The sequence below is a fragment of the Meles meles genome, chromosome 9, assembly GCF_922984935.1.
Source record: "Meles meles chromosome 9, mMelMel3.1 paternal haplotype, whole genome shotgun sequence".
Taxonomy (NCBI): domain Eukaryota; kingdom Metazoa; phylum Chordata; class Mammalia; order Carnivora; family Mustelidae; genus Meles; species Meles meles.
This window is the reverse complement of record NC_060074.1, coordinates 86,312,485-86,327,350: the sequence shown is the minus strand read 5'-3', so window position 1 is coordinate 86,327,350 and position 14,866 is coordinate 86,312,485.

Genomic DNA, 14,866 nt, shown 5'->3' with positions numbered 1-14,866 from the left:
AAATATAGATTACCTTCTTGATGACAAATTGGTCCACTGGACAAGGATCTTTCAGAAAAAGAGACAAGTGCAAAAAAAAAAAAAAAAAAGTAATTCACACTGACCAATTTTTTAACCCTTACTACTACAGCCATCCTATTTCCCTATAACTTTCTACTTGACATCACTTCAGTCTAGAAGAGTCTATTGAACAAGTAAACACCTATGCAAAACTTAAACTCCAACTTGAGCAGAAGCAGTTTTGAGAGACAAATTAATTCCTCCTCACTTAACTTACGATTCTATACAATCACTATGTTAATTATCATTTCTAGGTCTGAAGAGCGTAGCAGGCACTAGTAAGTAATTGTTGTGATTATCACATCTGGAAAACTTATACATGGATAGAAAACAGCCTAATGCACAAGCACCATTTTGAATTAATTCAGCAAATATTTTTGAGCCTCTGCTATGCGCCTGCCTGCTCTTATATGTTTATTTAGAAAATTGCCATCTTCAAAAGATCTCTTTCAAACTGATTAGTTCACTTTATTAAAACTGAGTAAATTTCAGTGGGGAGGGAATAAGCAAGGGTGGGTGGGTAATGCCTTCATTTATTTAGTTAGCAAACATTTACTGAACAAATTCTCCAAGCAAGGCTCAATGGCAGATGATAGCATATCAGCCTCAAATACGTAGTTCCTTTCCTCAAGGAACTCACAGTGCCTTTGGGAAAGATAAATGATTAAAAAACACAAATAAGGGGCGCCTGGGTGGCTCAGTGGGTTAAAGTCTCTGCCTTCAGCTCAGGTCATGATCCCGGGGTTCTGGGATCGAGCCCCGCATCGGGCTCTCTGCTCCGCGGGGAGCCTGCTTCCTCCTCTCTCTCTGTCTGCCTCTCTGCCTACTTGTGATTTCTCTCTATCAAATAAATAAAATATTAAAAAAAAACACAAATAAAGTACGGTAGGTGACATGAAAAGGATCTCAAAAAGGAAATGAGGCACCGAATTATCCAAAATGGCAGGTGGAAAAAGATCAGAGACATTTTTCATAGAAGACATTATAAAATGTGAAGGACCTGGCAGAGGTAGGAAGCAGAAGAGAGGATGGAGGATGGTGTGTGGTGGGAGTATTCAGAGCCAGCAGAAGCAGGTATGATGGACGGGCAGGGCTCACGCGGGGACACAGGAGAAGTCTGGTATGGCTTCATGCAACCTATTGTAAACATCACTTACTGGCAGTAGGGGGGTTCTGGGAGCAAATAAAAGAAGAGTATAATAAGCTGAAGTCCCTATTGGAAGCTGGAAGTTATATAAAGTTATTAATAACAAGTTAATGAGATGATTCCCTGTCCTAAGTAAGATTAAGATGTAGCATCAAATTGTGGTAATTGAGATGATTAAAAGAAGAAATCAGCTTGAGCTGGACAACTTTCAGTTAGTTTCTTCTGAAACTGCCAGAAATATGAAAGTTCTGTTGTATTTCAAAGAACAAAAAGAAATCACATCAGTGAAGTTTAAATAGACTGAATGGAGAAACAATTTTTCAGACGCTTCTAAAATATAATTATGAATTTTGTTAATGAAATTTTCTCATTTTAGTTTAATTCATTCTAAGTGACATTTTTAAGGTACCAATTATCATTGGATACTGAGGGCCCCTGTGTGTAATTGGATCTGCCAAGGGAATTGGAAGGATAGATCAAAGAATCCTTTAAGTTTTGCAAACCCAAACACGGAGGAGATCCAAAGAGCATCCAGGAAGGTGCAGAATTTCTTCTTCAAACGGTACAGATTCAGCTAAAGTTATGCTGCTTACTGACTGTGGTGACAAATGTCCAAGAATCTATAGGCTACACTTAGAAGAGAGTAACCATTTTGGTTAAATAGACAAAAATGGCAACGATTTTCTCACTTACCTTAAGCTGAGCACTCTTCTCAGTTTTAGGCTCATTACCACCGTTTCTGGGCCAACAGGATGCAAGCCTGATACATCATTCATAGAGGGTAAGCTCCCTTCTGAAACTGGCCACCCACCCCCCACCGTCCGCCACTTAACAGTAGCCGAATGTATTCTTACGGAACTCTGTCCTAGGCACTGCTCATTAATGCTCAAATGGGGGTAAAAATGGAGAGAACCACTGAGGTTAGCACACAGTCCTGGATGTCCTTCCTGACCTGAAAGATAGAACATGTATTTCACCATTAACCAAAGCCTAAAGAATTTGGAATTGTTTCCCTGGGGAAAAGAGCATGCTTAATATTTTAGCCAATGTAGCAGTTAAGCAATTTTAAAATTTCATCTATCATAAGTTCATATTTTCAATTACACAGAAGTATGTAAATAAATAAAAGTTGAAAGTAATTACATCAATAAAACGTGTAGATAGAAGGGGCTGAAAATAGCAACAGAGATTGTCTTTTTTTAAGTAAAATCCTCAAATTTGTAATCTTATAACTATGCTATACAAACATAGTATCTGAAATTTTCCTGTCAATTCTCTATAACGTTAACATTGTACCCATGTAGAGAAATGTGATGATAATAAAATTTGCTGCTGCCTCTTGGGAGGAGAAGAGAGAGAGAGAAACAGAGACAGGGAGGACAATGTCGTCAATAATGAAGAAATAGCAATTCATTCATCGTATGTCAATGGAAAAGTACCTGGTTCTATTTTCCATTACTAAGCAAAATACCAGAAGAGTTTGTTCCATGCTTTTAAAAAAATAAAATAAAATAATATTTCTAGGTATATAATCACACATCTGTGAATACATTAGGGGGATAGAGTTACTAGTGTATGTTTCCAAGTGTGTTCCATTATATTCCAACTGCAATTTTCTGAGCACTAATTTACAGCTGTACTTCAAGCTTGCTCCTGCTACACTGAAATAAATACTGTATATATTTCAGGAATTCTGTACAAAACGATATATTTGATAACAGAGTGACTGCTGATTCAGTAAACATTGCATAGCTGCATTGTGTTCACAGTGGTGCCCCATGATTTCTGCACGGCAGGCTCACGAAGGAGGGGAATTTGTATACATCAATATTTTAGAGTCAAATCCTTGAACTCCCTGTCAATCATTTCACATGTTGATTGGGGAAGCTCTAGAATCCCATCTGGTCATGTGTAGGAAGAGGAAGTTCCATTTTAGAGATGCATTGACTGAGATCATGATACATAAAAAATCATTTATTAAGATCACATCAAATCATGAGCATAAAGATGAAGAGAAGATAGCTCAGGGCCTATTGATTTAACTCGCTTCCACGCAGGCCTCTCAGTAGCTGTCAGAGGTATAAAGTCTTCTAGCTCCTAACTGGAAGGCATTGACAGAGATTGCACGAGACAATACAGCTATCTCACCTCCAAGCATAACATCCTTCACCTTTGGTGCCAGGGATGCTCATTGCTTCCCACTCTATTTTCTTTGCTCCAGGCAAAGGCTAAGGAAAGAAGAGCGGATGCTTGTAAAGCATTGTAGTTCACAGGTCTCTAACGTATCTGGGGCATCTGTGTGCACGGATAGAAAGTATTTTCAGTTCAATCACTTTGAAAGCCTGGATAATAGAGGAGCAGGAGGATTGTAGCATGGATAACAAAGTTGTTGTTGTTGTTGTGTGTGTGTTTTTCCCCTTTTTATCAACAGGGAGCTCAGTTAGCAATTGCACCAAGCATTGATTTCACTGGCCTGTTTGTAGGCACTACAGGGGTCTTTTTAGCTGTGCAACACAGACATATGCTGAACAGCCTTTGATTTCTTTCTCACAAGTTTGTTTTACAGGATACGCTTTTGCCAGCATGAGTTACTCTGGTCATTATATAAGATCTGTATCGTCGCTTTGTATTTAAAAATCACCTGTTCCCACCCTGACCTTCCTCATCTCCGGGCAATTCTTCAACATCCCCACCCAGGTCTAAGAGGTTCTGGGTTTCTTATTTAGAGCATCCCAGCAGCAAACGATTCCCGAGGGCATCGGCCCTCACTGCTCCCTGGGCACGCTGCAGGCCCTCGTCGCTGGGATGGCTTTATGATCATGCACGTGCTACCAGCACTGAACAGGCCCCCTCGTGTAAACTTTTCCACAGAAGTCTATGAAACAACTTTTCAAAACCCGTATCTCGTTTATTTTCTTCTTTTTTCCTCCTGGTTTGATGTCAGTCATCAATCGAGCAGGAGACAACTCATTTCATTTCCGTGACACACCATGATGGACTTGTGTTGCAACCCTGACTTATTTTGAGAACTTCAATTTCTCAAGCTGAAAGCTGGAATGTCCCATGGTTGGAAGGGCTATTGATCCGATGTAGATGGACAGCTCAAGAGGAACTGATACATTCCTTACAGCACTTTCTCTTTCCCTTGCCTTTCCTGGCCACTATATAATGCAGTCTTACTCAGAGTTTGCTGTCGTCTACAAACTTTGATTCTGGCCTGTGGAATATATTCCATTTTTACACCATTTTTTTCCACTGGAGGCTTTCTCCTCATGTAGCATTGCTCCATTTCATCCCAGATGAATTGTCTATTAACTGAGGAGTTAGTTATTTTGGTCCCCTTTACAACTTGCTGTAGAAAATATAGGCGCTGACTGTAAGTGATAACTTCCAAAGAGTCTTCCTCAAGATGTTAGAAAAAAAGAATGTATAGTGTTTCTCTCAAATAGAAAATGGTAATATGGAAGTAAAAATAGGGAATTTAATCTATTATTTAAAATAGTACTTTAAAAACCTGTGAATAACCCAATACAAGTATTAAAAATGTAATTTTTTAAAAATCTGATTTATAAAATTCTGGTGGAAATAATTAGTTCTGAATGCCCTCTGTGATGGGATGAGGTGGCTGTAACCTGTCTGGTAATGCTAGAGACTTATGCTACCCTCCCTAACATTCCTTTCTCCAATTAGGATACATTAATTTAGAGGCAGAAAAGAGTATGAGGGTCTGAATAGGTCTCTATTCCCCAAGACTATAAGAATTTCCTTGACAAAATTCATGAAAATATGCTTTATTTTTATTTCAATTTTTTTCCTAACATTTATTGCGATGATTAGTAAGTGTTAAGATCCGTGAGGACACTTTAGATATATTTGCTTCTCTAGTCTTCAGAGGGCCTCTGTGAAGTATATTATGTTTTAGGTACATCTTATAGGCCAAGCAATTGGGATCACTAACCCTCTCTAGCTCCACAAATAACAAGAGTAAAGCAACTATTGGAACCAAGTCTGTGTGACTTCAGAACATTCTCAGTTCCATAAGGAAACAGAACTCATCTCAGAAAGAGACTTTCATAATGGGAAAATCTACATATATGTGGCCAAGTTTAAAGAACCACAAATATAGGGAGGGACCCAGAGATGAGCAAGAATGCAAGCCACTAATATCCCTGGAACTAACCAGGCAAGAGGAGTAAAGACTACGGCCTAGCAAGAGTAAAAGCTGGAGCTGGGACCAGAGGCATCCAAAAAAACCTACGCAAGGAACAGAAGAATGACACCAAGATCTCCCTGTTTTTCCACGCTCTGATCTTCTGCCTTTGTTCCTCATTGGCTTCAGTATATTAGAAGCCAGCGGGCGAGAGGGCCTGGGAGGTATAATCTTGAGGAATCAGCATTTCAGATCTCAAAGCATGGCAGAGGGACAGAGAATAAGGGATCAGGGAGGGTACGGGGCAACAAAGATGTGCTCACACTAACTATTTGGCTATCTGGACACCTAGAATATCCCAGCTTTCAAATGGCAGCAAAATCTTGGCCTGCCACGGTCTATTTCTAGGAAGTAACTAACTTTGCAAAGAAAAGGCAATATCCATAAAACATCTGACAAGCGACACACACACAAAAAAAGAGAGTGATTTTTTAATATGCATTCTTCCCAGTTTTACAGGGTTCTTTTTATTTCTTCATATAAATGAGCTGAGTACATAATGACATATTTCTTTAATGTTTACTTAAAATGTTTCTAAAATCTTAGGTTTTAAAAAATATTTAAAATACATTTAAAATTAAAAACTGAAATATAACCCTAGCATTATTACTTGAACTTAACTCACCTATTAAAATACGTGCATGGAAACCCTTTGTTATTTCTTTATCTTTTTTTACAGACTAAGAACTTGAAACTTCCTTTTCGTTAAGCATCTTTTAAAATATTTCCATATCCTTAATTTAGTCACTGGCCTCTTTAATGCTACCGATTAACAATAATCAAATTAGGCAGGGATGAAGAACAAACACTGAATGTGTTAACCTGCCATGCGCAACCATTCACAATCACATTCCAGCCCTCAGTTCCACACCTATCCTTTAAGATCTTCACTCACTCGATGTGTCAGCCAGTCTGGGATCCCTTCGCAGTATAGAGCTCATGTGACGTGTATTCTGTGCTTTTGCTTCCCTTGATTGCTCCTGCTCGAATGCCAATTCCGCATGATCAGAGCTGCCTTGCAACTAGTTTTCCTGTAAATAGTCTCCATGTCTCCCCTACTGCTTGGTTATCCTAATTAAACAAAACAAAACAAAACAACAAATATAATTATACTGTTTGTTCTCCTAATAGCCTCCTCTGACTATCAAATGCCCACAGGATGAAAAATCTAAGCTTCTTAACTTGTCAAAGAATTTGCAGTCTGGTTTCAACCCACTCCTCCAGCCTCCTCTTTTCCAGTTTTTAATCCCATGCAATCTGTGCCCATCCAAAAAGGCCATGGGCTGCTATTGTCCTCTGATTTTGTTCATGAAGTTTCTGGAGGTCTTTTCCTTTTCCGTTTCGCAAACTTTATCCATCCATCCCTCCATCCATCCATCCATCCCTCCATCTAATTTCCTATTAGTTTATTTATTCATCCAATTTATAATTGCTCTAGACTCTATTTTGGGTCAAATAATCTGCTAGGAGCTGAAGATTCAATGGTGAGAGGAAACAGACCGCCTTTGCCAGAATGAGCTTTGGTCTACTGCTGAGATAGATGTTTATCGAATATCCTCACATGTATAATAACAAAAGTAAAACCTAGTGTAAGAAACAGAGTTTCATGAGAATACTTAATAAGGCAGTCTACCTTTGACCGGTGGTAGTAGTGAGGAGGGGTCTTTTAAGGGAAGTGATGCTTAGCTGAGATATGAAGATGAGAGTACTTGGCTAAAATGGGAAGGGGAAAAAAAAAACATAAAGTAGAGAAAATACACATGCAAATACTTTGGAGTTGAGGAAAAGCTGACATTTTTGAGGAAAACAGAAAACCAAAAAACAAAGAGAGTAATTATTATTATTATTATTACTATTTTAGAGCAGAGACAGCTAGTAGGAAAAAGTGCAAAACTTGATAATATTTATCCTTCCAATCTTGAGAGTATAATATATTGCCACTTATTTGTTACTTCTTCAATTTCTTTCATTAATGCCTTACAGTTTTTGATATAAAGGTTTTTCATTCCCTTAGTTAAATATATTCCTAATAATTCATATTTTGTATGACTAAATTCTTAATCATATAAAATCTGTGTTATCTGTGATAACAGATCTCTTTAGATATTGGCATTTCTGAAAATACTCAGGATTAAACTTCAGTTTAAACATGGATTAACTATAGGGTGAAAAGTTTTCTTTTTTTTTTAAGACTTTTTTTTATTTATTTGAGAGAGAGCGAGAGAGTGAGCACGAGTGGGGGAGTGGCAAGGAGCAAGAGAGAAGCAGACTCCCCACTGAGCCAGGAGCCTAAAGCTACTCTGGGTCCCAGGGCCCTGAGATCATGACCTGAACAGAAGTCAGATACTTAACTGACTGAGCCACCCAGGCACCCTTAGGGTTAAAAGTTTGAAAGAACCTTTTTTTTTTTAAGATGGAAGATTTAAAATGAAAATATTTCTATAAAATATAGAATATTTCTATAAAATTGATCCAGAAAAAAAAATAAAATACTACCTCCAAATTCTACTTCATAAAAAGTAGAGAGCTTTAGATAAATGTTCCAAATGACAGGTGCTTCTGCTTCTTTTCAAAAGTATAGTTTGATTTGAATTATAAGTAGTTAAAGGTGATGGGAAAGCAATAATGTATGTAGATATGAAAGAGCAGAGATAAAAACTATAAATCTGAAATTACCTCTAAATCACTTGGCTAAGAGACTTAACAAGTGGCTACTGAATATCCAAATTGTACTCTTCAGAGGTATTTTTCAGAAACCATAGTTAAATTTGTCCAAGTTCTAATATTTTTATGTATCTTTTATATCCCAAAACTATATCCACAATGTATTAACTTCAATCTCTCCTTCTTAGTAATACAAAAGATTCTGACCCTCTTTCTATCCACGTAATTCACTTTGTACTCAAATTTGCATCTTTAGAATTGACCTCTCTACAATTTCCTTAAATGCTACTTTTCCATTGCCTTATGATACCACTTTTCAATTGCCTTATGATAATTCATGTATGAAATGACATTCAATTGTTAAATATAATTCTTAGTCAACCATAATTGTTGACTAATTTGCATATAGCTCACCCAATGTGCAAGATGATCATACTTGTTATTATGCTGTATTTCTTCTGAGGAATGTTTTTAAAAATATGTTCTAGTTTTCAACTGAGGAGCTCAAGTCCTATCACCTTGATCATTCTTTTGAAAACCAAAGGAGCCAAAGTAAGCACCTACTGATATCTTACCTCCTCCCATGATAGGATCATTGTCTTATATCAATTTTCCTGTGGGTAGTATTTTAATTTACAAATGGGCTTGCATTTGTCATTTCATTTGCATTTTAATTTGTATTCATTTTTTTAAAGTGGGAAGCAAATCAACAACTTCAAATTCTATTGATGTGATTGACAATATAGCAAGATCCTGTTTTTATTTAGTGCCCATCTGTTTTCAGACTGTTAAGAATCAGATTAATTGAATCTTCATTTGATTCCTTAAATGTACATAAGGGGCATGTTGTCTTTAAGTTTTATTTAAAGAACTGATTGGTTTCACTTTCTTGTTCAAGGCAAAAGAGAAGTACAGTGAAAGAGATATGAATAAAGAGTCAGAGAAAGAATCCAGTGTCTCTCTTGCCAATATAGAATGCTACGGATTGGGCATGGATTACTCACGACTGAGCAAAAGTCAGAGGCAAGGCACTCAAGAGGGAATAAACAAGAAACTATTTTCATGAGAAATTAAGAATTGTTAACTCGATTTGAAAAGAGAAAAGTGGTACATACGCATTTTGATTTACTAACTAGCATAATGTCCTACTTTTTGAGTTTCTATAAGTGTCTAAAGGGCCAGAACATTGCATATTTTGCATTTCTGACACCCAGATGGATACTACTCCCTCCTCTCTGTAACAAAATTTGTTTCAGTAATAATTACAGAACAATCAGCAATAATCATCATTTCCTTCATCTTTTGGAACAATTGGCATTTAAAGAAAATGTATGTTGATTGAACCAATGTACTTATCCTGGTTGTGATGGGATACAGCTTTGTAAATGTCATTTTGGGGGATACTTGGTGAAGGATACATGGGATCTTGCTGTATTATTTCTTATGGCAGGGCGCCTGGGTGGCTCAGTGGGTTAAGCCGCTGCCTTCGGCTCAGGTCATGATCTCAGGTCCTGGGATCGAGTCCCGCATCGGGTTCTCTGCTCAGCAGGGAGCCTGCTTCCCTTTCTCTCTCTCTCTCTGCCTGCCTCTCTCTGTCAAATAAATAAAATAAAAAATCTTAAAAAAAATTATAAAAAAGAATAGAAAAGTAAGTGAGAATGTGATAGGACCACCACCCCTGCATCTTTTCACTGTTTAGTTTGGTTCTAATCTCTGCTATCCCCCATTCCTTTACCCTGGAGATGCCATATTGGTTTTGTATTACTATCTTGGTCAGAAGTGGGAGGCAATTTTAGAGGTTTCCACTTAGTCTTCCCCATGGGAAAGAATGCAATACGAGAATGCAATTGGAATTGCCAAATATATCAGTTCTGATTTTAATGAGGAAAAGACCACTGGGGTCCATTGTGAGCTGAACTTTATAGCCAGGACTCCATTTATTACTTGGCCCTCATAAGCCACCACTCAAACAGGAAGAGCCATGATGACATTTGTTTCTCTAGGTACAGATGTCAACTCAGACTCTGTGTTTAATAGTTCTCCTAATAATGTGGTATTTATTCACTTTCCTCAGTGTACAGTCATCTGAATAAGCAGCTTTAGGACCCTTTGGAAAAGAACTAGGAGGGATCATCATTGTATCTTAATTAGGAAGCCAGCAGGTTTCCTAAGACTACCACTTAGGACAGGGGGTATTGGATCTGCAAATTGGTGCAGATCCAGAAACTGAACAAGGATTATGACTTTCTATGGGGATGGTCACCCTCACACTCCTCCGACTCCTACTTTTCTAGTTATTTGGTTAAAGTTATTAAGCAGCAAGCATGTTGGCAATTCTGGCCCTAGGAACACCATGCTCTATTAAACACTTTCACAACTCTTTGAAGCCCTTGGCTGTACCTCCTACCTTATTAAATGTTATGGTAGTTGTGATCTCTTAACTCCTGAAAGTTAAGCACAGCCACCTGGCCTCTCTCACTATGGTATCTCATCAAACCTATGAATATCAATGAGTCCAGCTCTATGACTGCCTTTTCTATCTCCCTCTCTGGCCTGTGGAAAAGAATCACCATTGAAATTCTGGTGGTCCCATCACCAGCACATTCCTGCCAGCGTTGGCTAATGATCTGTTCTCCTATGCAACATAGTCCTCTCATTGGTTTTCTGGCCTCATATAATATATCTATTTTCACTGGACCACTTCATTCATACTCTTTCCTTCTTCCTCTACCATCTCTTAGGATAGCTTAGACACTTAGACACTCATCACTGGCTATCACTTTTTCTAGACTTCTAAAAGCTGCCCTAGCATAGAGCTTCCCCCATCCTTTGAGGTCATTACCAGCGTATCAAATCCCATGTCTTGAGACAGGACTACATTTATCCATCCATAAATTATTGATGTTATGGCTTTGAAGTTGTATATTTTAGCCCCTTTAACCAAACATCCTAAAATCTATTCCCCGTGTCATTCCTCTGGCTCCTGTCAGAATGTACTAGGTAATTTTTGCAACTCCTTCAGTGCATGTATGTTTCTTCCCTCCCTTATGAGGCTTAGAACTTTCTAGGGATGGGATTTAACCCTAATTTCTATCTAGCAGCCAGGAGAGGAAGTAGAAATAGCTCCTGAAGGGAGTACCATTTACCTTGCCGTGGAGGGGCTTTATAACTTTTACCAGCATGTGGTAAATGTTAACTATGAGTAGGGAAATATGGACGATTTATGTAAATTCTGAGGCTTTCAGGAGATCTCAAAAGCAAACATCATTAGGGTATCCATCTAGCTATACCTATTCCATTTTTTTGTGTTGCTAGGTTTTCCCAACCATGGATTCAACTTAGCATAGCAGGTATACTTTGGCTAAGTATTTAAACAACCTTAGGGTGAGGCATCTCTAAATATTAGATCTTCTGTGTCTGCTCTTCTACTTAGCCTTTAACTATTTGTTGACAATGCTCAGTTTCTTACTATCCCTCTGCCAGCCATCAGTAGAACTTAGTAGAAAGAAGCCATCTATGTTATCTCTATAGACGTTGTTTCCTCATAACCTTCAAGTACCTGAATTATCACACCTATGACAGCTTTCTCCTCCACTGGGATGCCTTTCCAGGTCACCTCAGGTAACATCTTCAACAACTGGACTATTACCATTTAGCATGTACATTCAGACACATGTCCTCTATGCCAGCCAGTTGGTGGGTTAGCCCATTGCAGAATCCCATTATAGTGTCTTTACTTAGAACATTCCCAGCATCACTTGTATTAGTTTGGGTTTTATAGGGAACGGAAACTAAAATGGGATTAGCAATTCAAGAGATTTATTGGGGGAAGATTGAAGGAACTTGTTTCTCTTAGATGAAGGCCAAATGAAATTCAAAGGCAGATGTTCTAGGATCCAAGAGCATGGACAGATACTTTGTAAGGAAAAGGTACCAGTAAAAGTGAAATTTTCTTCCTAAAGGAGGAAACACTATTCTCGGTCATGATAGGTAGAAGCAATCACAGAAAGAATAAACAGAACTTGAAGGTGGCTAGGCTAGGATATGAATAGCTACACCCCTTAGCAGGGCTTTTAACCTAAATTGACAGAGACATTCCAGAGGGCAGCAAGAATACCACTTTGATAAGATTTCTTAATATCCTGATTAAATGTGTGCCTTGGTTGCAGAAAAGCAGTTTTTACATAAAAATAAGATACATTGGGGCACCTGGGTGGCTCAGTGGGTTAAGCCGCTGCCTTCGGCTCAGGTCATGATCTCAGGGTCCTGGGATCGAGCCCCACATTGGGTTCTCTACTCAGCAGGGAGCCTGCATCCCCCTCTCTTTCTGCCTGCCTCTCTACTTGTGATCTCTCTCTCTCTCTCTCTCTCTCTGTGTCAAATAAATAAATAAAACCTTTTAATAAAAAAAAAATAAGATACATTAAAAAGGAACACCTTTTGAAACAGATAGTTAAAAAAAATTAGTCTTCCTTAGTTTTTATATGATTTAGTCTATTTTAAATTACTTATAGTAAGAAAAAGAGACATTACAGGGATGACGGTGTAGTCATTGTTTAATGGCATGATTTTCTGGAATTCTAGTCAAAGAAATAAGACAAGAAAAAATATAAGTTTTGAAAATGAAATAAAATATCTCATTTAACATAATTATCCACTAAAACAGCTTCAAAATGATCAATGGGAAATCAATTCAGACTAAATTCAGTGTGAAAATGCTCTACACCTATAAAGATTCTTCAACACATTATTAAAAATCATAAGGATAATTTGAAAAATTGCATGGATATATATGTTTTTGAGTGGATAATTTCAGTATTATAACTATGGCATTTTTCAAGTTAAGTTGTACAATCTATATAATTCAAACTTATATTCTATCGTTCCAATTTTAGTATATGTGCTGCCGAAGTGAGCACCAAACTTATATTCTAATATAATTATTATATTATATCTTGACAAAATTATTTAGAAAATTAAACCTTAACAAAATTATTTAGAAAATCATCTTAAAAATAAGTGAACAGGGGCGCCTGGGTGGTTCAGTGAGTTAAGGCCTCTGCCTTCAGCTCGGGTCATGATCCCAGGGTCATGGGATCGAGCCCCGCGTCGGGCTCTCTGCTCAGCCGGGAGCCTGCTTCCTCCTCTCTTTCTGCCTGCCTCTCTGCCTACTTGTGATCTCTGTCTGTCAAATAAATAAAATCCTAAAAAAAAAAAGAAGTGAACAAAAAGAGCATATTGAAAATAAAAACAATGAAGATATTTCCCTCTCTATATTTATAATATATCATAAAACCGCAGTAACTTAAAAAGTATGGTCTTATTTCTAATATAGACATAGAGGTTAATAGATAAGACTATATTGCCGAAAACCAGTCTAATGAATTTCTCATTTTGATTTTGTTAGTAAAGATGGCATTCCAAATCAGTGGGGAATATATAACATCAATAAATTGTCCAGTGAAACACAACTTAAGAGCAAAGAGCTTAAGAGCAATTATCATTCAAAAGCTACTGTGTCTAAAATGACTAGCATGTTAAGAGTGTAATTAATATCCTTACTCTAGGAACATCCTGTTTGCCAAGAACGGAGAGTATTCCTGGAATGTGTGGCTCTCAGATTTAAAACAGGGACAGTCCCAGATAAACTAGAGCAATTTGGTCCTGTTAGATGATGCCAAAGTAGGGAATTGAGGGTCACCATGTAAAGAACTGGTGGGCTAATCTGTGGGACTATCAATAGATACTCTCACAACTCCCTGGAAGAGTCCTGGGGTCAGAAGGTGAGTAGACAGTTAAATCAGGCAGGGCCTTGTGGGATGAGGAGAGACTACTGGAGTTTACTTCAAGTGTGAATGGTCCCCAGTGGGGGTTTTGAGGGGGGAGTGACTCATGTGCTTCCATATGGTATAAAGAATTTTTCCAGCTGTCACAGAGAGAATAGAGATGCCTCCGTCTTCCTAGACAACAGATTGAGAGGAACTGCACCAAAACATTTCTATGGCTATTTTTGAGTGATGAGAATTTTGCTTTTCTTTTTAATATTACTTTTTTTGAGTTGAATTTACTGACATTCACTACTATTTTAAAAAAACAATTATTCTTATTTAAAAAATAAGCTTTACATTCTCATTTGATTAAATGTAAACCTGATAAAAAGTGACTTTTTATCAAAGTTTATAATCCACTTAAGCCCACTGAAGAAAGTGAAAAGACACCTCCCTTATTTATATTCTTGTAACACGGACCAAGGAATACAAATTTCTCCTGTCTTTGATCTGAAATTCATATTTCATTCACCTGAATATGATGAAAAAGGACAATTTGGACTTAAAGACAACAGAAAATCAATTTGCTTATATCAGCAAAGAAATGGTTATTATATGGTTTTACTTCGAAGGTTTTGAAATATATCAATAATGTGGGGCTTAAAATCATATATATTACACATCGGGAAAAACAAATTTAACTCCTTTACCTTGGATACTCACAAATTCTTAAGTTCTAATATGGATAATAGAAGTAAAAACAAAAAAAAAATACATTCTCCAAGCATAAGCACAATAGTGCAATCCTTTTTTCTATTGTTCATGTCTTAGGCAGACTCATGATAATTGATGACAATTGATAAAATATTTGGATGTAATATTATTAAATTATTAATCTAACGACATCTTTGATATTTCTAACAAGGACACTTTCTAGGGTTTAGCATTGGAATGTCAATAGCAATGATTTTATACACACACATTCATATATATATATACACATATATATGTATATAT